This window comes from Protopterus annectens, chromosome 1.part1 (assembly GCF_019279795.1).
Source record: "Protopterus annectens isolate FY-2018-M chromosome 1.part1, PAN1.0, whole genome shotgun sequence".
Classification (NCBI taxonomy): Eukaryota; Metazoa; Chordata; order Ceratodontiformes; family Protopteridae; genus Protopterus; species Protopterus annectens.
Window position 1 is genome coordinate 1,371,424,684 of NC_056726.1, and position 24,490 is coordinate 1,371,449,173.

At 35.7% G+C, this 24,490-nt stretch overlaps 1 protein-coding gene across 1 annotated transcript in view; it reads left to right on the forward strand.

The window, feature by feature from the left end:
* Positions 1–24,490, forward strand: part of DCC (DCC netrin 1 receptor) — a 2,283,601-nt gene that overhangs the window by 68,885 nt on the left and 2,190,226 nt on the right. The gene's annotated exons all lie outside the window — the stretch shown is intronic.

Here is a 24,490-nt window from a genome sequence, read left to right on the forward strand (position 1 = left end):
GTAACAGAGTGGTGCAGAAACCTCCTTTGTGCTATGTGTGTTATTTACTTCTGCTGTTACAGAGGACAGGTAATGGAGGGTAACAGAGTGGTGTAGAACACATCTTCATGCTATGTGAGTTATTTACCTCTGCTGTTACAGAGGGCTGGTAGTGGAGGGTAACAGAGTGGTGCAGAACACACCTTCTTGCTACATGAGTTATTTACCTCTGCTGTTACAGAGGACAGGTAATGGAGGGTAACAGAATGGTACAGAACACACCTTCATGCTATGTGAGTTATTTACCTCTGCTGTTATTTAGGGCAGGTAATAGATGGAAACAAAGTGATACAGAACACACTTTCATGCTATGCGAGTTATTTACCTCGCTGTTACAGAGGGGAGGTAATGGAGGTAACAGTGGTGCAGACACACCTTTGTGCTATGTGAGTTATTTACCTCTGCTGTTACAGAGGGCTGGTAGTGGAGGGTAACAGAGTGGTGCAGAACACACCTTCTTGCTACATGAGTTATTTACCTCTGCTGTTACAGAGGACAGGTAATGGAGAGTAACAGAATGGTACAGAACACACCTTCTTGCTACACGAGTTATTTACCTTTGCTGTTACAGAGGACAGGTAATGGAGAGTAACAGAGTGGTACAGAACACATCTTCGTGCGATGTGAGTTATTTACCTTTGCTGTTACAGAGGGGAGGTAACGGAGGGTGCCATTAACCTGGGTGGATCAGGAACTGGCCCCCTCAACGGAGTTTGCCAGAGAAATTAGAAATCATTGACAGTAGGTCAATGACATGGATTTAGACCTTTCAATTGTCCCTAGTTTTGGAAGAACATTACTATTTCCACAAGTGATTTACCTCTGCACAGGATGTCCCTGTTTCAGAAGTATGTCCCTATTTTTATGCTTGATTTATCCATTTAAACAATTTTCCAAATCCTTCTCATCTCATGTGTTTTTTTTTAAGTTGTCTAGTACATAGAAAACAACACTACATGGCCAACATACTAGTGGGAACAATAATTTAGAGAAAGTCGACACACGTCTTACATATTTCTTTTTCTGAAACAAAAATAAATGGCCTTGAATGGTAGAATTTTACAATACATTTCATTAAAGTGTATAGATTTCATACTGCTCTTTGGTAATGTGCGTTTATTTTCAGTCATTTTGTCACTCTGTCTATTAAACATGCGTCTGAGTAGTATATCCCACATTCCTACTGGAAGCAGGAAGAGTTGTGTGCTATTTATGCTAATTAGAGGCCCAGATTTTTGGCTGAATTTTGCTACTTTTCAAGTGCCTTTGTTCCTGTTTTCAATGTCTGCAGGTTGAGAGGTAAGAGTGGATTGGAAACCAGAGGACTGACTGGGAATAGGTTGAAAAGCAGATCACAAAAGTTCCACAGCAGAGTATTTTTTTCAAGTCAAGTGACATAGGAATCTAGTTTGCTGGAGTGCATTATTAAATAGCTGTACGCTATTGTATATTTTAAGCCATTGTGATGAAACATTTTTCAGGGAGAAATTTGCATATCACACACGATGCTTTGGGAGAGTTTTATAAATCGCACATGATGCTTTGTTAAAGAAAGTTTTGCAAATGGCTTGCATGCCTAGAGGCAGTGTTAGCTAGGCATTAAAAGTTGAACATCTGGATGAAAAGAAAGAAAACAGAAAATTAACTGTCTTTGAAGGTTTCCAAGTTCTAATCATTGACAAAATATCTTTGTACTTTTGACTGATGCACATACAGTGTCAAAAGATAGAACTATACGAGCTTTTATTTTTCACTGTCATGTACATTATTCCATAGTTTTGGCTTATCTATATTGCTAGACCTAGAGTACTACCAAAATGATATGGAATATAAACTAATGAACAAATATATTTATTCAAATTATGTTACCAAAACAATTGATATTTCATTACAAAATAAAATCTGCATTGTTAAGGTTTTGGAAAACAAACTGCGTTGCAATGTTTTTTTTTTGTTTTTTGCTACTTTTGTTCAAATTAAATTGTCACAGTTAGAACAGAAAAGATATTGTAGAATTAAAAGAACAGAATTTGTGATTGCGTGCATTTCATGTGAGATATTATATATGAGATGATAAAAGGAAATAAGTGACCATTTCCTAGTGTCATGGAAGTACTGTGTACAATGCAAATACTAGTTAAATAATTAATCCCTGACATATTAATGCTGGAAGGGTTCTTGTTTATTTGGCAAAAAAAAAAAAATAAAATAATAATAATAGTTCCATACTAAGTAGGGCAACATAGCTGTGCAGTGGTTATTATAGCAATAACCCATGCCTGGGTGTGGGTAATGCTAAATTTACCCACGGTTGGCGTGGTTTGGTCCCGAGGGCGAAGGAGATGTCCGTTGCTTATTTTAAAACTGTCTCGCTATGTTAAACTCATTTAACATAGCGAAACACTAAAAAAAAGCAACGGAGATCTTGCTTTCTCCGTTGCTTTTTTTTAAAACACTGCCTCGCTATGTTAAATGGGTTTAACATAGCGAGACAGCTTTAAAATAAGCAACGGAGATCTCCGTTGCTTATTTTAAAGCTGTCTCGCTATGTTAAACCTCCGTTGCTTATTTTAAAGCTGTCTCACTATGTTAAACCCATTTAACATAGCGAGACAGTGTTTTAAAAAAATGAGTTATACTAATGGAAAAAAGTCCAGGCGACCGGACCTTTTTCCATTAGTATAACTCGATTTACAACGGGCACACTGGCCAATCAGCGTGCACGTTTTGGGGGGATCATGGTATAATATTCAAAGCTCCTGGTTCATGGGTTTGATCTTTGCATGGATTGTCTTCAGTACAGAATTTGCATGGTCTCCTGTATATTTTTACTGGGCTATTGGGTTCTACACCCTTCCTAAGGAAATGTAGGTAGTTGAACTGGAAATACTCAAAATAGTCCATAAGTATGCATATATGTATGCATGCATGTATGTATTCTCGTTGAGTGTGTATTTATTTATATGTATATGTGTTTACTGGGGTGCAGTGATAAATACTGATCAATTTCATGATCAGCTTGAGTGAAATGCAAAACATTTCACAAATAATTAATACAGAAATGTAAGCAATAACTAGTTCTGACTAATTACATAGGAAAAGACTATGTACATACATTCCAGTGAACAAGCACAGTGCAATGTACAGTCAATCAGAGTGCAATATTATATACATTTGTTTGTAAAGTGGATCAGTCTTCAGTGAATCTTGAGGAAGGAGAAGAGACTCAGAAGGAAGATAGGCTAGGTGATATGTCCTATGGTGTAGTAGGAGTTTTTGTATACTTCCCACCTTAGATCACTTGCTTACCAGGATAAACTTGAGCTCTTTTTGATCTTAAAATTGAAATAATAAATGCTGAAGGTGGATGAAGGGCAATATTTACTTAAGAATCATTTTAGTTTATGATTTTTGCCAAAACTAATCATTTTTGTTAACTATATGTTATTAATTATGGAACATGTAGTCCAGAAAGACAGCTGCTATGCTTCCCCAAGTAATGTATAGTAATCAGATACCAGATGAGGTGTCATGGCTTCTCCCATTCCTATACTCTGCTTCTAAAGAAACAGACAACTCACTTCTTCAGACTTATGAGAAATCATTAATTTATGGAAGATGCCTGAGCAGTAAGGCATTCGCTGCAAGAAGTACTACCTCACTGAATATGAGAGTTGTCCTAAAATCCAACAGTTAGGTCAGTATAAGCTCCATATAGGCATGGTAATACATTTCGTGGCTTTTATAAGTGCAATGAGTGATTTTTCCTGCAGTAGCATTTTGCCATTCTGGCAGAGTGACTTTACTGTTTAATGCTTGACTATAGATTCCCATCCATGCTCTACACTAATGGACACTTCTTTATTTGTTTATTGCATTTGTTAACTAGGGTTGTCCAACCGGGTTCAAGACCACTTTTCAGCAGTGACCTAGGGAGAAAAGCTCCCCATGAAAATGCGTAGATAAAGAGTAGACAGTATCCATAAATGACAAAGCTAAGTGTTTTACAGTGAAGAATGAGTAATACATTATATAAGGTAGTAGCTAACTAATTGTACAGGGATGAAAGTGAGATTGTTATACATATAATAGTACAGGTAATGTATCTCTAGTGCTATACACGTCTGGCAGTACAGACAGTAATAACTGTGATTCTAATAGGTCCTTAGGTTTTGTGGTTTTCTCTCAAGTTCTACATTATAGTACACCTGCTAAACATAGGACACCTAAGCTATTTCCTGTCCATCCTGTTAAATAGGCATATATAGTTTGCTTGAAATGTATGCTGTCTACTGTATTCGAGCATTGTCCACCCCAGTCTACCATGCCCAAATATTCCCCTTGAAAATAACTTGCTCTATTTAATGCTTTTCAAAAGCTGTTTCCCCTCACAGTATGGTTTACTACATTTCTCTCAGCAGCTTCATGCTTGCTGTGCATTTTAAGGTTCCTCAAACAATCAATTTACTCCAGTTAGCAGAACATAACTTGGTATCATATCATTTTTATTTAACATTTGTTTACCGGGAAAGTCTGACTCGAAACAAAGGCAATTTTTAGTGCAGGCCTGGGGAGACATGCTCCAGATGCATGTCTTTCAAATGTGGGAGAAAACCAGAGCACCCAGAGAAAACTCACACGAATACAGGGAAGACATGCAGACTCTGCACAGAAGGCACCCCACCCAAGGATCAAACTGGAGAACTTCTTGCAGTGAGGCAACAACACTACCACTGCACCACTGCACCATCCAGTTTCTGTGCAATAGTTTAAATAAGCTGGCTGGGGAGCCAGTTAATAGGGTTGCAGTCCTGTTCCTTCTCCCTTCTGACTCATGATTATTTTGAGGCATGTACATACTCTGTGTTTAAAATTTTAAGATTACACTGTCATACAGCTTCCATATCAGTGTTCTAAACATCTGGGAATCTGACACGTCAACTGTACACTTTTTAAATATTTTGCTGGGTTGTATACTGATAAAGCAAAGTAAAATCTTGTCTCCCCGAGATAAATAAATAGCTATCACAGCTGCAATATGAACACAACATGTAGAGTGTAACTGCTCCCCTTTTAACACGATTGCACATGGAAAGATGTTGAAGTGGCATGAAACACTGCTCTTATGTGCTGTGGAATAAATAGTAGCCTGTTCAAGCTTGTGAAAAAGCACAACCACGCACACTCACACACATGCATGCACATAAAATGACACACTGAGAAAGTATGATTGAATACTTAAAAACATAGAAAAAATGATTTATTATCACTCAATAATTTAAAATATATTTTTTACTTTTTATGCAATTTTTATTAAGTACTGGAAAAGGAAATATTTTGTCTGGAAGAAAACATATGTGCCTTTTATATTATTTTAAATTATGGAATAATAAAAGTTTAGAAACTAAAAAATCAGTATTTTTTTCTCTTAAACTGTAAATTGAAAGCTGCACTGATGTAATACTGTGTGCTTTGTGAAAAGGACACCATCTGAGGGATTCTACCATATAATATTGCCATTGAAGGAAGTTTTAAAAGCTAACATTAACAAAAAAAAATATTATAAGTTAACTGACAAAATGGATTTTTTTAGGACATTAAATACATACTAGAATTCCAAACTAAATCACATATTTCTTGACAGATATCACGGTGGTGCAGAAATCTTCATTCCTTAGCAGAGCAGCAACCTTGCATATGCTTATAGCAACTGGAGGAGAGTATAGTGGTTATATCCTCTGGTGTGAGGTGTGGTGGGAAGGACATTTCTCCCTCCACTTTTTGTATTCTTTAAATGGTATCATCAACATCAATTTTCATTCAGACCAACATTTGTTGAAATGGTTCTCTCTCTCAGTTTATAGAGTCTCCTTAGTTAGCAAATGATGGCACATGTGCCACACTGAAAAGCACCACACATTAATTAAATGGGAAATTACAATGGTCGGTGTTTTGCGACCTACACTAAAATATTGTAAATGTAAAACCTATTTTATGACATGCATGAGCTGGCTCGTTTTAAACATTGTTTTTAAATGTTATGTACTTGCTAATATTGCATCAGTTGCTCAACATGAGCACACTTTACAAAAAGATTTAGAAGTTTTTATGACTTTTGTCTTAGCCCAAGTGCATTTGATACAGCAAATTTACTGGATATTAATCTTATGAAAGCTGGGCTGACTATTCTCTTTGGATAAGAAGGTGACTTATGTTTATGAGTAAATATGCTACAGGGAAGTAATATCATTGTAGTTTCAAACATAATAAGGATATAGTTCAATATTAATCCCAAAGATCATATTTCATATGCTAATAAAACCTGGCATTTAACCGCACTTGTTATGATGTGTGCCTCAGTGGCAGAGGCTTGCTGTGCTGTTTAAGAGATTAATGTAGACTTTTCCACCCCATTGACTTACAGTGAGTTCAGCATTTCAGTGCAGAACCTAAGCACAACAGTAATGTTTGTATAACTGGATTATGTGTAACAACTCTGTCTTCCTGACTTTATTGTGTTAGATAGACTGGCATGTATTTGCATTGTGCTGTTATGAATCATTGTGCTGAAAACAATTTTTTTTGTTGATTTTCAGGGGTAATTTATGAATTCCCATTAAGGCTCGAGAATCAAAGGCTGTAGACAGTTTTATATGCTTGTTACTTTTATGCATTCATTTCTGTGTTTTGCAGTTGGACATTGCGCAGTATTTGTTAAAGAGCTGGCAGGATTGCTGCTGCAGGCTGCCATTTTTGCTCATGCCCCATTGTATCTCCATACCTTTCCAGAGTGACTGATGATGTAACCAGTGAGACAAGTTACTTCCTAGTGGTATAAGAGCTGAGAATTAACTGTGCTACTTGTGAACTGGGATCAGTACATCTGTCATGATCAGGCCAGCAGAAGTGGGACCATCTGGGTACAAACTTCAGCAACCCCTGGATAAGATATGGATTTTGTTTCCACAGTGCTTGTCTCTGGTGCATGCTGGAAGGATAACAAGCCGTCAAGTCCAGGATTATAACCAGCTGACCCTGTAGTTGTATTGGCTTGTATACATGTGGGTTCTTATATAAGTGAATAAAGCTTCTCTTTAACACTGCAATGCTGCCCTTATCTCTGTGAGAAACTACAAAGTAAAGATAAAAGTACTTTTCACCAACTGAAGGCCCTCTTTAAGCATGCTGCATTCTAAAACAGTAAAAGCAATTTGGTTGGGAGTTGGCATAATAGTTAAGGTCTTTACCTCATAGACACAAAGTATAGAATATGATTCTCACCACTGAGGACAATTAGGTTTAAAATGGCCAGCAAGGACAGCTAGCTTAGTACTTACCTATGAACCTATGACCAAGGTGATTGCAGAAGGACCATAAGTATGTGAAAATGGTAATGCCACTATAAAGGAATCGAGAACTGCTGAAGACAACAGGGATGGTGTTCAAACCTCATGACATGAGGGAGCATGAGAGAGTGAAATAAAAAGTAACAATGAGTAATGCGTAGACCCATATGCATATATATAAATGCACAATGTTAAGGAAATGTTTTATACTATACTTTATACTTAGATTTATATTTGTTTTACTTTTATAATAGCTAGTTATCTGACTAGAGCTCAGTGAAGTTTTGCTGTTATTCCTTAGTGCCACATCTGCCAGCTGAAAATAGTTATTTTTTTTAATAAAACGATATGGCTGTTAAAATGTTTGAATGCAATATTAATCTAAAAGTGGTTAGTTTGTTTCTGTCATATTACAGGTATGCTGTATTTGTTAGGCTATTCACGATCAATTACTATTTTCTCATTTAGCTGTGTTTGCGTTAGCCTTCATTTAACATTATTTTTATAAGTCCATCCTTAGAATGTATACAAGTAATACCTGAAGCATAAGATAATTTGTTGAAACCTGAAGTACTTTATATGTCCCCCTCACATGGTGACTCTTAGAAACCGTAGTATGTTAAAATACTGAGTGCTTCTACTGACAAATCAGCTGTTTAGGAACAAAGAAAAAGATATTCTTCTCATGGCTGGCATATGACCTTCACATTTCTAGTTCACCCATCCTTGTTAGAGAAGAAAGTGAGAAATGTTCAAAATGCTAATTCAACCAGGAATTACATTTAAAATGGCGTACCCTTCTGTTCTCACCTTTGTGTGAAAAAGGCTGAACTATAAAGTAAAGAATGTATCGCGAACTTAAAAAAAAAATCTGCAAAGAAGTGTATCAGCATGATAAAATATCGTGGAGTTCTTGCATAAATAAATATTGTCTGAAAGGTTTAATTTGTGATGAATAGCAAATCCACATTTTTTTCAAATGTTTACCATCTCACTAAATGTCTTTGAAAGTCTAAATGGTGACCTGACTGGGTTTGACAAATATTTATATTTGAGTTTTAGTCATGTGGGATTGCTTAAATGCATATTGATCACATGTGCTGCACATTTGCCTGATATGGTTCAGTGTTTATTTGTGACTCTTGGTCTTTCTGTTAGTTTTGCTTGGTCTTTCTTTGTTCATGACTGAAAATGGTCTGTGCACTAGTTAATTATAACAAAAGTCAAATAAATGAATGAATAAATAAATAAATTCATAAGTAAATAAATGAATAACATATGTCTGATACATATGTGGTAAGAGTGACAGCAAGAGGCTCTCGGGTTCGATTATTGGCTGAGGTGCCTTCTGTGTGGAATCAGCATATCCAGTCTGTCTTTGTACATTCCAAAGTAATATGCAGCAGGTGGACTGAATACTCTGAACTGGCCATAGGTATGAGTATATGTGTTTGTGTGGTACAGGCACAGAGCTAACAACCTTCTCCTATAAAAAGAAACACTATTGTTATAGAAAAGGCAACAAGGACCATTGTCCTTGTTGTTGTCCTTATGTGCCATTTGCTGGAATAACAGTCAGAAGAGAGAGACATAAGTGTTATTAAAACTTGCTTACCCAACTCCACATTCCATAAATACAACAATAGAGGCATTCTGTTTAAGTAAAATGGCATGTTCATGGTCGGTTATTGGACTTTCTTACATGATGAAACTTAGCATTTGGCATCATACAAGCAACAGGAAATTATATTAATATAAACTGATAATGTCCTGCATTGCCTAAGTGGCCTCACAGGATGCCATATTGGCCTTAAAATAATAAAACTGGCATCTTGTCCATGAAGCAATAAACAGACATCTTTTATAAGTTTAGCAGATATGTTATCTTTTGTTATCAGCAATCCATTCCACATGCGTACACACACACACACACACACACACACACACACATACACACACACACACACACACACACACACACACACACACACACACACACACACACACACACACACACACACACACACACACATGAGCGGCCTTAGGTCAACTGGTGCCCTAGGCAAAAGGGCACCACAGCACCCGCCACCACACCACCCAGTGCCCCCATCCTGGTCTACCTACACCAAATAAATACTGGAAAAGTTCCCCTACTAAAGTTGCGCCCTAGGCGGCCGCCTAGTTGGCCTATGCCTAAGGCTGGCTATACACACACACACACACACACACACACACACACACACACACACACACACACACACACACACACACACGCATACACATTTGTATCACACAGACACACACACATATGATGGTTCTGCACTTTATTCATTGTAGTGCAACCATAGAGTTAGTACATGTATGTATGGGGCTGTGGGGATGAATCTTCCAGCATGGCAGGTGTGGGAGCAGAGCCTCCCACACAGAAAGGATTATTACTGTCCTGGAGAAAATTGGAAGCCATTTATCCCTTTGAATGGAGATGCACTGACGTTCATTATGATTGGATAAATAAATGACTCTGTAAATGTTCTTTTGTATGGTTTTACAGTAGTGCAGTATTATGAGCTTAGTATATTTCAGTAATGGAGACTGTGTATCTGAGTTTGGGAATCAGTATATTAATAGGACTATCCTACCAGACTTCTGAAATTAACAGCTTAGAAATACTCTAGGCTGCATTTAGAAAAGAAAAGGTATTACCCTATAGTAGCCCACATATTTTTTCCTGTATAAAACAGGTAGCAACATATCATTAGAGTGGGTAAGGCATAGTTTGCTAATTTTACCAAATCTGATTGGATGTAAAAAGCACCACAACTGTTGATTTGGTAATGTTGATTGTAAGCATGTTATAACCTAACCAGTTTGAAATAAGGGTGAAATCACTGAGGAAAGTGTGGCCACCTGCTGTGCAGACTTGTGTGCTGCTGCACAGAATGTGACATCATGTAGTTACCAATTATCTAGTTGTCAGAATAACTGCATGATAAAAACATCTGAATTATGTTTTTTAACATTTTGAAGCATACAGTATGTAAGTCAGAAATTCAGATCTGGTTTAGTGTGTGGCAGGACTCAATGACCAAAGTGCATTTCTCCGTTGCTCAATTCTGAAAAGTATTAAAATGAAAGTGTGATTCCTGACATTTAATAGTGGAAATCAAAACTTGCTGCAGTATTTTAAAACATTTTGTAGGGAAGCTTTGCCCTCTTTTACCCCATATTGTGGCTTTTACATGCCCACCTGCAAAAGATTTTTTTTGTGTGGTTTTTTTTTTTTTTTTTTGTAGTCAGCCAATCCGGTAACTACACTTCGGCGAAAGTACAGTGCACTTTTGTTGAAATGCACTTTTGCTGAAGTGGGCATCTACTTTTCTTTTTCAAATAAGTGAAATTTTGATGAAGAAAAGTAGATCCATATATATATATATATATGTATATATATATATATATATATATATATGTATATATAGATAGATTATGTATATATCGAGAGAGATATTTAGATATTTATATCTATAGATATTTATAGGTTGTATACTGTCTGGTCGAACCTTTTTCATGTGCGAAATTGCTGTATAGTGGCGGCTGGAATTTGACCTTTCCCAGCTATTGTGTAATCTTAGAACTGGTATATATAATTAGCAGAGGGTGTCGGAGGTATTTTTTAAAATTTTTCATAGTAATTTCAGTCTTTTTAGATTATCATTTTGTTTGATTATTTTTGTGCTCAACATTATTTATATTTAATTTTTTATTTGATTATGTTAGTGCTTAACATTTCATTAGGTAAAAAATATATATATATATATATATATATATATATATATATATATATATATATAACACACTGGAGTGTTTAGTGTTTTTTCTATTGTGGTTATGTGCTTCTTTTGACATTGTTCATGCACCTTGAGCCATGTGTGTGTATGTGGGTGTCTATATATTAATCCCCTTTTACCTATTTTGTTAATGAAGTCTGTGAGTCACATCCACAGTAACTATCACTTAAAGCCAATGTTTACAGCTTTTTCTCCCCCTCTTCTCTTCTATTTGACTCTGCTTTTGTTTATACCATGTATATTGTAAACAAGATGAGCATGTAAAATGATTACAGTTCTGTAGAGCTTTAATTCCTAGGATTATTTCAGTTTCTCTAAAAACAAGTGCTGTTGGTTTCAGTTTAAGTATACAATAATGGAGACAAGTGGACTGCATGACTTGTACCCTTCTTTGATATAAAGTTAGTCCTTTATAAAAGTTCTGTGAAATCAAACTACTAGACAACTGTAAAAATGTCAACAAATAAAACATTAACAGTCTAGGATTCCTTGTTTATGAGACAATGACCACAGAGCGAAGAATGCTTCTGGTCTTCACTGACATGCTTCCATCTAACAAAAGTTTGGTAACTGAAATGAACTTGATGTTATAGAATTTATAGTCTAGTTTTCTCATGGTAGTTGGCATTTATAAATCTATATTTGGGCAGCCACGGTGGTGCAGCGGTTAGCGTTGCCACCTCACAGCAAGAAGTTCTCCATTTCGATTCTCGGATGGGGTGCCTTCTGTGCGGAGTCTGTATGTCCTCCCTCTGGTCGCGTGGGTTTCCTCTGGGTGCTCCGGTTTCCTCCCAAAAACATGCAGTAGGTGGATTGGACACTCTAAATTGGCCCTGGGTGTGAGTGTGTGCGTGTGTGTGCCTTCTGTAGAAGGTTGGGCACCGGGCTGGCAACTCCACACCATAAAACTCCTCTGCCAATCATGAGCGGACAGATGATCCGCTGTGGCGACCCCCGAAAGAAGAAGAAGAAGACTGGGTCACAATATTTACACCTTCAGGTGACGTATGTAATTTTGGAATTTGCGTCACACAGTTCCTGACTGTGATGTTAGAAATAACCACATTCAAATTGAGTGTGTTTTCAGGATTTGGACATGTCACAGTGTACCAGTTACAGTTTACCACTGCTGGGACTGTAAACATACATGTCACTGTTTATCACTTCCTGTTAACAGACCCATAAAAAATTGCTGGCTAAAACAGACTTGCTAAGGCTCACACGGTATGTAAGTAGGATTTTTTGAGACAATGCCTGTAAAATCGATCTGTCTCAATTATGGTAGCTTCCTGTAACATATAAGGAATATCATATGCTTTGAGTCAGATTTGTTTAATTAATATAACAGAGAGTGCTAGCTGGAAATTAGATGAAGCAGGACAGAATAATTTCATAGGGCAAAAAATGTGATATGTTTTTTGCACTAGGTGTTATAAAAAGCAAGATATGCTGACTGGAAGAAAAAATCCGACTTAGGAAATAACTGAAACATGCTGGCTGGATGAAAGAAGTGACACATAGGAAAAAAATAACATAAACATCAGAGAAGTATAGAGTACAAGTAGGTACCAGCTTTCAAGACAAAGCCCAAGGCAGCAGATGCAGGACAGCAACCAAATCTTTTAACTCAAAGAGTAAAATAAGTTGATGAAATAAGTTGAACAGCAGAAATAATAAAAATAACATTGCTAATTTATTGTTGCTATTCAACTTATTTTATCAACTTATTGTATTATTTTTCTGCAAATGAAGTACTCTTTGAGTTAAAAGATTTGGTTGCTATCCTGCATTTGCTGCCGTGGACTTTGTCTTGGAGTTTCAGTACCAGCTTTCACTTAAAGAGAAACATGAGGTAAATGAAAAACGTGCGATTTTATTTGAAAGTGTGAGGTAGATGGTTTGGATGAGACACAAAGGTGTAAAACACAAACAGATAAAAGAAATAAAGGTTCTAAAGTAGTAATAGAATAAAATTGTTTGATGAAATTCAGAAATGCATAGGATGGACATGAAAAGATTTTAAAGGGTTGAGGAAATGCAAGCAAATATATATACGCAGTTAAATGAATTTTCAGCATTTTTAGTACATGTCAGCAAGAAGGCAAGGTAGATTAAGCAAATGTCAATTATTTGCTTTCAAATTCTGCATTTCTTTGATAATAATCATTTACCGAATAAAGCTTTGTTTAGGAATATAATGTTAGAAAATATTCTATTCACACATGTTGCACAAAAAGGAATTTAAGGGAGTGTCTATCAAATGTCCACATCAAAAGGAGTCAATTACTCAGGTATTACTGAAACGTAGCTAAAAACACTAGTAAGTAATTCCATGCCAAATCACTAGACAAACCTCTCGGTTTAAACTGAAAATGAGCATTGCAACAATGAAGAAGATAAAATAGATATCGTTTCCCCTTTTCATTTTGACACAGAGCTCTAATTGCTGCTTACAAATTCAGCATTTTGAATATGCGTTTACATTAAACTTGATTGCCTAGCAACATTTAACCTCTTGCTAATTAATTTCTAATACCTGCAGTTATTTCACAGCTTAACTGTCTCAAAGGTATTTTTCTATGCATAATCACTCTACTTTTGAAATTCAAATGCAGATTTGGAAGAAAAACAACTGCAATCTTTAAGATTTTATTTTTCTAGGAGGTACACTGCCGATATTAGAGAGACTGAACAAAATAGTGGTTACATTATTTGCACGGAGAACAAAAACATTAATTCAAATAAACTATACAGTTCATCTGTTTCAGTAATAAACTGGTGAGTCGTGATTAATATGATTATAATTAACTGACCTTCCATTAAAACAGTGCAAGGCTACTATCTTTCAAAGTATCTCCACTTCAGAAAAATAAAACTGTCAAGACATATGCTCTTCAGAATTGAAATGGTTCACCATGAAACTCCTTGCAGAAAAAAAGATACTTTAAGCTAGAAGGATTCATCTGTTAAATGAAAAGCCCTGCTGTTTTATCACTCTTATTTGTTCGGCTTTGCAGTTTCTAGACAATTGCCAGTGAACAGATGTTGTTATAAAATGCATAGCTTTCTGCTTGGGTATGGAAGACTGGTCTCCCTGAAGTACAAAACCATAGGCACCATACTGACAAGCCAGCATAAAGAGGTTGATCTCATAAGCAAGCGCTGGAAATATCCCCACTGCTTCATTATGCTAATGTTTTCGACACTGAAAGAAGAATGGCATGAGTTATATAAAAAAATGATTCTTTAAAGAACCAATGCGTATTTAATATTTGTTTGACAAGCCTTACTTTGAGGTAAATTAGTTTATTTATGCCCTTCAACCATTCCTCTAACATTTAAATCGTAATAGCACAGTGGGATTATTTTGTTCTCTGCTGTAGCCAATGAAATAAAGTTAACAAAAACGATTGCATCTGAAGCACTGCCTTTTAAAAACTAATATGGTATACTTTGGGTATGATTGCCAAGTGTATTAAATTCTGGAAGATATGTACTCCATTCAGTCATAACTGGATCAGGTGTTCAACAACTCCTACTAGGCAATGTAGTTTATGTAAACCTTGTATTACAATTCAACTCTTGTAACTTTAATCACAGTAAAGTATTCATAGGAGAAATGTATTAAAAATAACTTTAGATTTTATATTTTTCAGAGTGAAGTATACATATATATATATATATATATATATATATATATATATATATATATATATAGATTGACTTTATAATCCCGAAATCCTGAAATACCAAATCTCAGAATTTCAAGACCATAAAGCCGAAAGCTCTAAATATAGAAATCTCAAAAGCTTGAATATTGAAATCCCGAATCCTACACTAACCAGACACCACACACATACACAAACACACACCTTCCCCCCACACACAATCACACAAACCTACACTACATACAAACAGGGGGACAAGCCACCCTGCACCCCCCATGTGGGGGGGCTGCGCCCCCACAACCCCCTACTTAAATATACTAATTCCAGGGTCGCACTACACAAACACATGAAAACACCAACACACACCTACATTCCCCTTGCACACACACATCACAGCCACAACACACACACACTAAAGCCTCTAACCAACACACTTAAGCATACATACTTACCTGAACTTCCATTCAAACACTGCAACACCAGAAGTGCTACTTCAACATCTCCAAACATTGGGATTTTGAAATTCGCACTTCTGGGGTTTTGGTATTTAAAACTTTTGGCTTTATGATCTATGGGAAACTGAAATTCAGTATTTCAGAATTTCGAGATTATAAAGTGTTCCTATATATATATATATATATATATATATATATATATATATATATATATATATAGTGTGTGTGTGTGTGTGTGTGTGTGTGTGTATATATATATATATATATATATATATATATATATGTGTGTATATATAGGTTTACTATCATAATCAGAAAAGGCACAATATTTTGTGTTTAAATGAACAATTACTTATGTCAATTTCAGGACGTTCGTGTATAACAAATGTCGAATTTCAGAAACATGGCGATCGACATTCGAACTCCCTAATTTCAGGTTTCAAATGCCCTTTCACCCCCCCATACCCTGTACATTTTATATATACCGATTCCAAGATTGCACTATAATGAGGTAAAGGCAATCTCCATTCAGAAAGTCAGCTTCATATTAACAAATACAACCTCTTGCAGTTCAACATAAAGAGATGTTGAAAACAAGCATTTGACCAACCTATATTTGCCTATGTGCCATTCTTGATTGATTCTATCTATCTATCTATATATATATATATATATATATATATATATATATATATATATATATATATATTAATATAAAAACAGAAAACTATAATAGTATAGACTTCAGCATGTTGATATAAAGGCTAAGGTGAGAGCAATGAACACGGAGAGTTTTATCTGATGGCATGGAAGCAGTTACAGGTCACTTCCTTTGCATGATGTTCTTTGAGTTTAACCTTGAATGCCTGGAGTGTGATCTGTTCTCTGACTTCTAGTAACAGGTGGTTCCAATCTGCTGGGTTAAGTTTAGAAAAGGCTGTTTTTTCCTACTGATGTTTTGAAACGGAGTCTACTTGGGTACTTTGTGCCATCCTAGCTCTCATTGCATAGTTTTGTTAACTGATTAGTCTTGATTTTAAAGTTGGACAATTGTCCAGTATAATCATTTTGAATAGAAGAGTACTGGGTAACCATCCAGCTCTGCAGTTTGTGAGCAGTCACTTTAAGCCCGACAGGAAATTACTATGCTGAGTTCCATGATGTAGAAGACTTACAAATTTACATAATTTGTTAACAGCACCTGAAGAAGTCCAGTTGGGCAGATCCCATTTTCAGTGGGGGAACTATAAGAAAAGATGCATCATAGTACATGTATATTAGTGAGTGAATTTCAGTCAGTTCTCAGAAAAAGTAACAGTTAACACTTCTCAGAAAAAAAAACATAATTGCAACACAGGTATACACAGTAAAGTATTTACATTGACAAGTCTGTACATTTCTTGTACCTCTAAAATCTTGCAGGAAGTAAATCGATTGTTAACGTTGACAGGAAAATGTTGTAAAGAAGTTTAGTGTTCTTACATTTCAGTAAAGAAAGGTTTCCAAGGAGTTCAAGATACACATAATGAAGTCAGTTATAAAACTATGTATAAAAAGAGATTTCAGTATTGTATAGATTTTAAAGAGTTCAAGAGATATATTGAAGTAAGTTATAAAATTATTTAGATGGGAGAGGTGATAGTATTAATGTATAGGGGGATAGCGGTAATAGCTTATGACTGAGACTTTTGTTTGTGTCTTTTGGCTTTTCCTGGTTAGGGGTCGCCACAGCGGAACTCCGGTCCACTAATAATTGGCAGTAGATCTTTACATACTGGCTTGCCGGGCCTAACGGACAACCTTCAATGAAGGAACGCCCATTCGCGCATGTCGCCACACAGAAGACGCTCTAACTGAAAATCGAACGGGCAGCGTCTAACTGTGACTGAAACTGCTTGTTCTAAATTGGTGCACCTCAAAGATATACAACGGATGCATGAGACAGGTACAGCAGTGGATGGGAGCAGTTAGAAGAAGAGAGGGGTGAGGAGGGGTGTATTGATTCAAGTGCAGGAGAGAAAGTTGTCATGAGTGTAACGAATCAAGTACAGGAGGGACAAAAGTTAATGATAAGCAATAAGAACTTTGTGCTTTCAGTGGAAATCACTGGTGATGAACATGAGCATGACCGGGATTGGGTAAAGTTTTTTTTTGAGCTGGATTTTATAGCTTGGTAGTTTGCTAATCATTTTTACTTGTGTACAGACGGAGTTCCAAAGTACTGAGATGGATTAGGAGTATAGTAAGTCCCCCAATGAATTATTTGCCTTAATTTTGCTTAGGAGAACTTTAACACCATGATGTAGGTCCCTTGTTGGGATGTAGGGCATGTTCAGGATAATATACCAATTTGAATTCAATAACTATCTGAAAGAAAATTATGTAGTTGGTAAGCTCTATGCATTTTAGCTGTTTTAAGGCTTGGCAGTGGTGAGTTTGGTGTACATAGCTGGTAGCAAGTTTAGCTACTTTGTTGTAACAGGAGGTTAGTTTGGATTTTAGTATAGAGATAATGTTTGCAAAGACAAGCAAGGCATATAAGTGGGTTGGAAGCAAATAGGATGAGGCTTGAGTTTTTCTTGCTAGGTCTTTAAGAAACTGTTTTGCCCTATAAAGGAAGTCAAGTTTCTGATGGTTCTTTTTCAGTTGTTTTTATTTGCACTTGAGTGGAAAGTGAGCTGTGAAAGGTCATATTCTTGATAGGGTAACAGAATGTTTTGTATAAGTCCTTGTCTGTAGAGAAAACATGCTAGCTAATAGCATAGTTTTAACTGGGTTAAAGTTTTGTTCACAAGTCTATGGTCTGAGTGAAGTTTAATGAGAGGTCTAATGTAAGTCCTGGGTAGGTTTTGTTTAGTGGTGTTAGGAATCCGGGTACCATTACTGGGGTGGATTTGCAGAGGAGGCAGGTTATGCATCCTTTGTCTACTACTGAACAGAACATCATTGTTTTTATTTGGACTGACTTACAGGCTGTTGGAGAACATCCTATTACATACAGAGGTGAAGTTAGATTGTAGATTTTGCTGTAGTTCAATTTAGTTTTTGTCTGTTTCTACCAGACAGATATTATCTATAGACCTATGTTAAGATAATTTCCCCTTTTTTTTTTTATTTCTCCAAGTATTTTGGGTTTCTAATACCATGATTGGAATGGATCCCATTCATAAGTCAAAGTACAATTAAAGTTCTTGAAATTAACATTGTTTCAGTCTTTGATGTCAGCCAAAAGTGCTCTTTGCAGCACCCGCAAAGTGCCCAGTAATGACTCCTTCTACAATTCATATGAAGTTACATGTATTGGTAACATATCTAAATATGATTGTAGATTCTTTTTTTACAAGACTAGCTGCTCCTACTACTATTTTAACTGTCCGGGTATCATTCTTCCACATTGCGCTTATTTCTGCCTGCAAATGCTGATATTTAATGATTTATTTTTCTGTACACAAGACAAAGTAGTCACTGGGTGTGGTGATTTAAATTATCAATACTACTTTTGTCTTCTTTTCATGGAACACTATATCCAGATTTCTAGTATCTACTTTTGAACTGTTAGTAATGGGTGATCCCATGTAATGTAGACTTCATCATTTTATATGATGCTTTATGGCTCATATTTCCAGTGTTTTTCAGCCACTTCAATACCATAATCTTTTCACAATCCCCAGTGCAACAGGCTCGCCACATTATTATGCCTTTCAGCATACAGTGCTTCTGCCATTAGTATGTCACAGCCAGCAACGGGGTGTGCAACTGTTTTCACTTCTGTTTTACAAAACCTACATTTGTCTGTTTCTCCCACATGTTCACTGGACTTTGTAAACCAACATGTACGTAGCCCACTATTTTGTGCCACAAATATTAACCTTTAATCTCTTGGCCAGGTAGGGATGTACAAATGTGGCAGATGCCATCAATGTCATTTTATCAAAGTCACTAAGGTAATAAAAATCAGAGATAGAGACTATGTTCTAAATGCTAAATTCAATTGTGATTCCCAGGGGGTGGGCTATGCAGCAGTTTGTGACCACTGTGAGACTTTCTATATAGGGAAAATCGAAAGAAAATTTAAACAAAGAATTTATGAACATTCATACAGCATCAGTAATTTAGTTGTCACTAATGCATTGGCAAAACACACTTTGGGATGTCCCACGCATAAGTTTTCCTTTGTAGTCTTAGAAAAAATAGAGAGAAATTTAAGAGGGGGTCCCTGGGAGCTGGCATTGGAAGAAGCCGAATTAGCTTGGCAAATTCGGACAGGAGCTCACACTCTGCCAGGGCTAAATGAAGCATTGTCTATAAAATGCTTATTAAAAAGAAAGCCTTAGCTAGGAAAAAGTGGTTTATATGCTGTTTTAGATGAGCTTTAATGTGTGCATTGCCTGTCACTATACCGACAAAATTGTACAACTTTTTATTGTATATGTATAGAATAAGGTATAGTATAGTTTAGTCTGTATAGTGTATTTCATATATATGTACGCTCAAATGGCTTTCACTTTTTATGTCCATTTTAGGCGCAAAATAGAAGTTCCAAATTATATTTGATATTTTTTATTTCATGTTTATTGTTGTTGGCTGGGATGCCACATCTTCCAAACTACGCATATCAAGTTTAGTTTTGGGTTCTATCATGGTTTTTAACAACAACCCTATGGATGGCAAGAATCAGTAGGTTTTCGATGGTTGGTTTTGGTGCTAGTAGACAAATGTATAGAATTTTTATTTAATGTGTACTTTTTAATTATGCATAAATTGCACATTTTCATGTTAAAGTACATAATATTACTGACAATTCTGATTGCTTTTATTTTTAGTCAGTATGTTGTAAGGCTGGAACTTTGACCATTATGGTCATTGTAATGGTCTAACGCTGTGTTGCTTTAATGTTTAATATGCTTGCATGACATCATAAGGCTCAATGTTTTTCATTGGTAGCCTGGTTTTCAAATTAACTTTTAAGAGTGTGTTTTATGGTAAAAATGTTTTTTGTCTGAAGAAGCTGGAGAATTTCTACCAGCGAAAGCACTTACAATAAATTAACTTATAACCATATTCGGTTGTTTGTTGGAGTGGACTGAGAGCCTTTAGCTTGTGGTTTCCCGAGTTTGTTTAGTTTTCCATTGTTTTCAAGGTTTGTAATACAATATATACAAGAAATGTTTAAAGAAAAAAGAAGGTAGTGAAAAAAACACGGAGAGAAAAAAAGTTAACAGTAAAAGAGAATATGTAGTTTTAAAAGGAGATTTCTTTATATGAACTAGATACTTTATTTGGACACGTATATATAGATTTGGCTGCAAGAACAAATGGAATAGGATATGAAATGTATAAAATTTAAGGGACTGGCAAAAAACATGTTTTCAAAGATTTTGAATGAATGGTTAAATGAAGGTTTTATGACAAAGAATTATGTAGTGGAATACTCAAATTCATGTGGAGGAAGGTAGATAGAAGACAATTAAAAAACTTGAGACTGATAGTATTGAGTAATAATAATTATAAGGTCTTTATGAAAATAATACAAAAGAGTTAAAACTAAAATAGAAAATATGTACAATAAGATATATATATATATATATATATATATATATATATATATATATATATTATAAAGTGGAAGGGTTCTCATGAATTATTAATGCTAAAGAAATTGTGGATGATGTTATGAATAAAAAAGAAGAATTAAAACTCATGCTAGGAGACACTTTATACAACTGGAACATGATATTTTATGGGAAATAAAAGAATATAAGTCAGAAAGTCAAGAAATTATGTACAGCAGCATATGTGATAATAAAGTAAAAATACTTGTAAATGGATAGTTAAGCCAAAATGTGCATATGAGGAGTAGTGCAAGAGAGGGATGACCAATGAATTTTACAATCTTTTCATTAGTAACGAATGTGATAGTATGTGAAATAAATCACAAAATAAAGGAGGTGGGTTGTATAACACCTGAAGAGGTACGAATTCCAGTCTTGTTAACATATCCAGATCACATTATAATTTGTCTTCTTTTGGCTTTTCCCAGTTAGGGGCCATCACAGTGGATCACCTGTCCACTCATGAATGGCAGTGGAGTTTTACGGTGTTGGGTTGCCAGCCCGGCACCCAACCTTCCACAGAAGGCACATGCACTCACACACTCACGCCTAGGGCCAATTTAGAGTGTCCAGTCCACCTACAGTATGTCATCGGGATGTGGGAGGAAACTGGACCACCCGGAGGAAACCCACATGACCCCAGGGAGGACATGCAGACTCTGCACAGAAGGCACCCCAGCCGAGGATCAAACAGGAGAACTTCTTGCTGTGAGGTGGCAATGCTAACCACTGCACCACCGCGGCCGACCCATCCAGATCACATTATAATGATTGCAGAAAAGAAAATTTGGATAAAAGAAGTATTCATTTGCACAAATGAGTGTCTACAGGTGATAGGGTGGCTTTAAATGAAAAAAAAAGTAAAGGTATTGATGATGTATTAAAGATAGGGGGTATTTATTTTTCTATGAATGACATTTCTGCATTAGATATAACATTTGGGAATAAAGATGTAAGAAGAAATCAGTGGGGAAAAACAACAGAAGAAATAAAACAAACCTGCCTTTCTGGAGAAGATATAAGTTATTCAGAATAAAGGCTTATTTGATAAATTCAGTACTGATGGGAAAACTTGCATACTAAGCAATGTATTTATGTTGAAAACAGTATTTGAAAGGGAATGATTGCAGATATTATTTTGCATTTGTATGGTGTTCTAGATTACACCCAGTAAAAAGAGGAATTTTTTTTATATAACTAAAGAGGAAAGAGGTTTAGGGTTAATTAACCCAGTGGTATATGCTGCTTCATTACATTTTACAAAGTGTTAAAGCTGATAAATGAAAAAGGTAAGAGATTATAGTAATATTGTTTAAATATAAGTATGATACATTTTGGGGTATGGTACAAAGAGCAAAAGATAAAAAAGTTTATAAATGAAGCAAGAAAATCTTACCAAGACATTTTTTGTGGAAAAAAAAGGATATAGAAAAAGAAAGAAAAGTATGGTATAAGAATATAATGATGAAGAAATTACTGAACATTTGTTTTTGAAATATGAAAGAATAAAAAAGTTATGGGGAAAACTATAAGATTTTTTGAAGATATAAAAGAAGTGGATAAAATAAACATGGATATGATTAAATATGGATTTTATAAAAATAGAAGTAAAGAATATGTTTAAACAATAGATATAAAGTTAGTCTATGTCATATGGGTTATATATATTGAAGGAACATATGAAATTCTGTTTAATAATAAATGGATTTTATCAACAGCATTAAGTAAAATTAGATGCTGTTTATGGAAAAAGGAGGGGCTAATAAGGATGAAAATGCAGTATAATTGCAAGGAAAATTATGAATATGTGTAAATATATTTGTATATCTATATATATATCTATATATATCTATCTATATATATATATATATATATATATATATATATATATATATATATATATATATATGTACATTTGTAAATGTTTGTAACTATGTAAATATGTTGTAAACCCCTGCTCTTTTCAATACATGACCATGGGATTTTTTACATCCACCTGAGCTACAACTCAGGAAGATCGCGCCTCAGTTTAACATCTCCTGTGAATGGCAGTGAATTGAGATAAACTAGAAGCAAGTTCCTAACTGGATCTCTTACAATTGAAGTGATATAGTGAATCTTCTGCAAAGCTGTCAGTAGTGTTAGTTGGGGAGTGGAAGTCTATATGCCTTTGGTTGGTACTTGATCTTATAAGCTGTTTAAGTCTCTTCCATGGGTGTTTGAAGAAAGAAGACAGGACTTGTCATCTGCTTCTGAGTAAGGTGGCATTTCTCGTACTAGGGACAATTATACAGTGGCAATAAGTGTTAAATGAATATTACCCTTAGGTCCACCATACCAGGTCCAGCATGAGGCCCCCATTCTCTGACTTATGCTATGGAATCTAAAAGGCAGGTAACTATACTTTTCTTGTGTCCAGTACCTATGTACTGTACCACTATTCTCTTTAACACTTTGCATTAATTTATGTGCTTTTGAAACCCTGGGCCTTTTCCATCAATCTGAGAATTCTTGTTTCATTAAGAAGGTATTCACTGTTATTGTTAGCTGTGTAACAATGTATAGTTGTAGGCTTTATATTAGTAAAAGCATACAGTATTATTTATAGGCCATAATATGATGGAAAACTGTCATTGTTAGAGCATACCTATTCTTTTACTTTAAAGAAATATAGTTCAGAAAACTATCTTAAAAACAATGGGAATGTGGAAAATTATTCTTGATATTTTGTGTGCACCATTTACTATGTCTGTGGCATCCAGTTTGATTTAGCAGGCTTATTATAAAGTGTGTGTGTGTGTGTGTGTGTGTGTGTGTGTGTGTGTGTGTGTGTGTGTGTGTGTGTGTCTATCACAAAAATAAATAGACAGGTAGACACAGTGCATCTTCATTTTCATTATTTTGTATAGAATAGCAATTAACTCTGCCTTTGTGGTGTAGAGTTATAAAGCCCTTCAGATAACCTGAGATTGATAAGCGCCAGTGAGATATAGTGAGAGGTGCAAAGCTTATGTCAACATGCTCATCTGAGAGGGAGGTTGTGGTGGCTCCTCCCCCTGTGATGACCTTGTGCTCCAGGGGAATAGCGTAGAAGAAGTGGGGGATATGGGTGATATTACCCATTCCAGTGCACTAGCTTTTGTGTAGACATGTTAGGGGAACAGGCATATCTCAATATCAGTGGCATAAATGATCTGTCTATGGTAACACGGAGCCCATGTCACCACTAGGAGTGGAGTTGGAGGCATCCATAAATACATTAATGTATGCCAGAAAGTGGGCTCCACAAGTTGGTATCACTTCATGTTGGAATGATTGGGCTGGGAACAACTCTCACCCCATGAGGAATAAATGGGTCAGTAGATCACAGGGAGCTGATGGTCAGCAAGTACCATTCACCAAAAAAGCAAAATAAAAAAAAAACAATTAAAATGATGTAGTACTTATTCTATGTCTGCCTGTCTGTCTTTTTCTGTACTGTACCACACTTGTACCTTACCACAGTATCCTTATTAGTATGTTGTA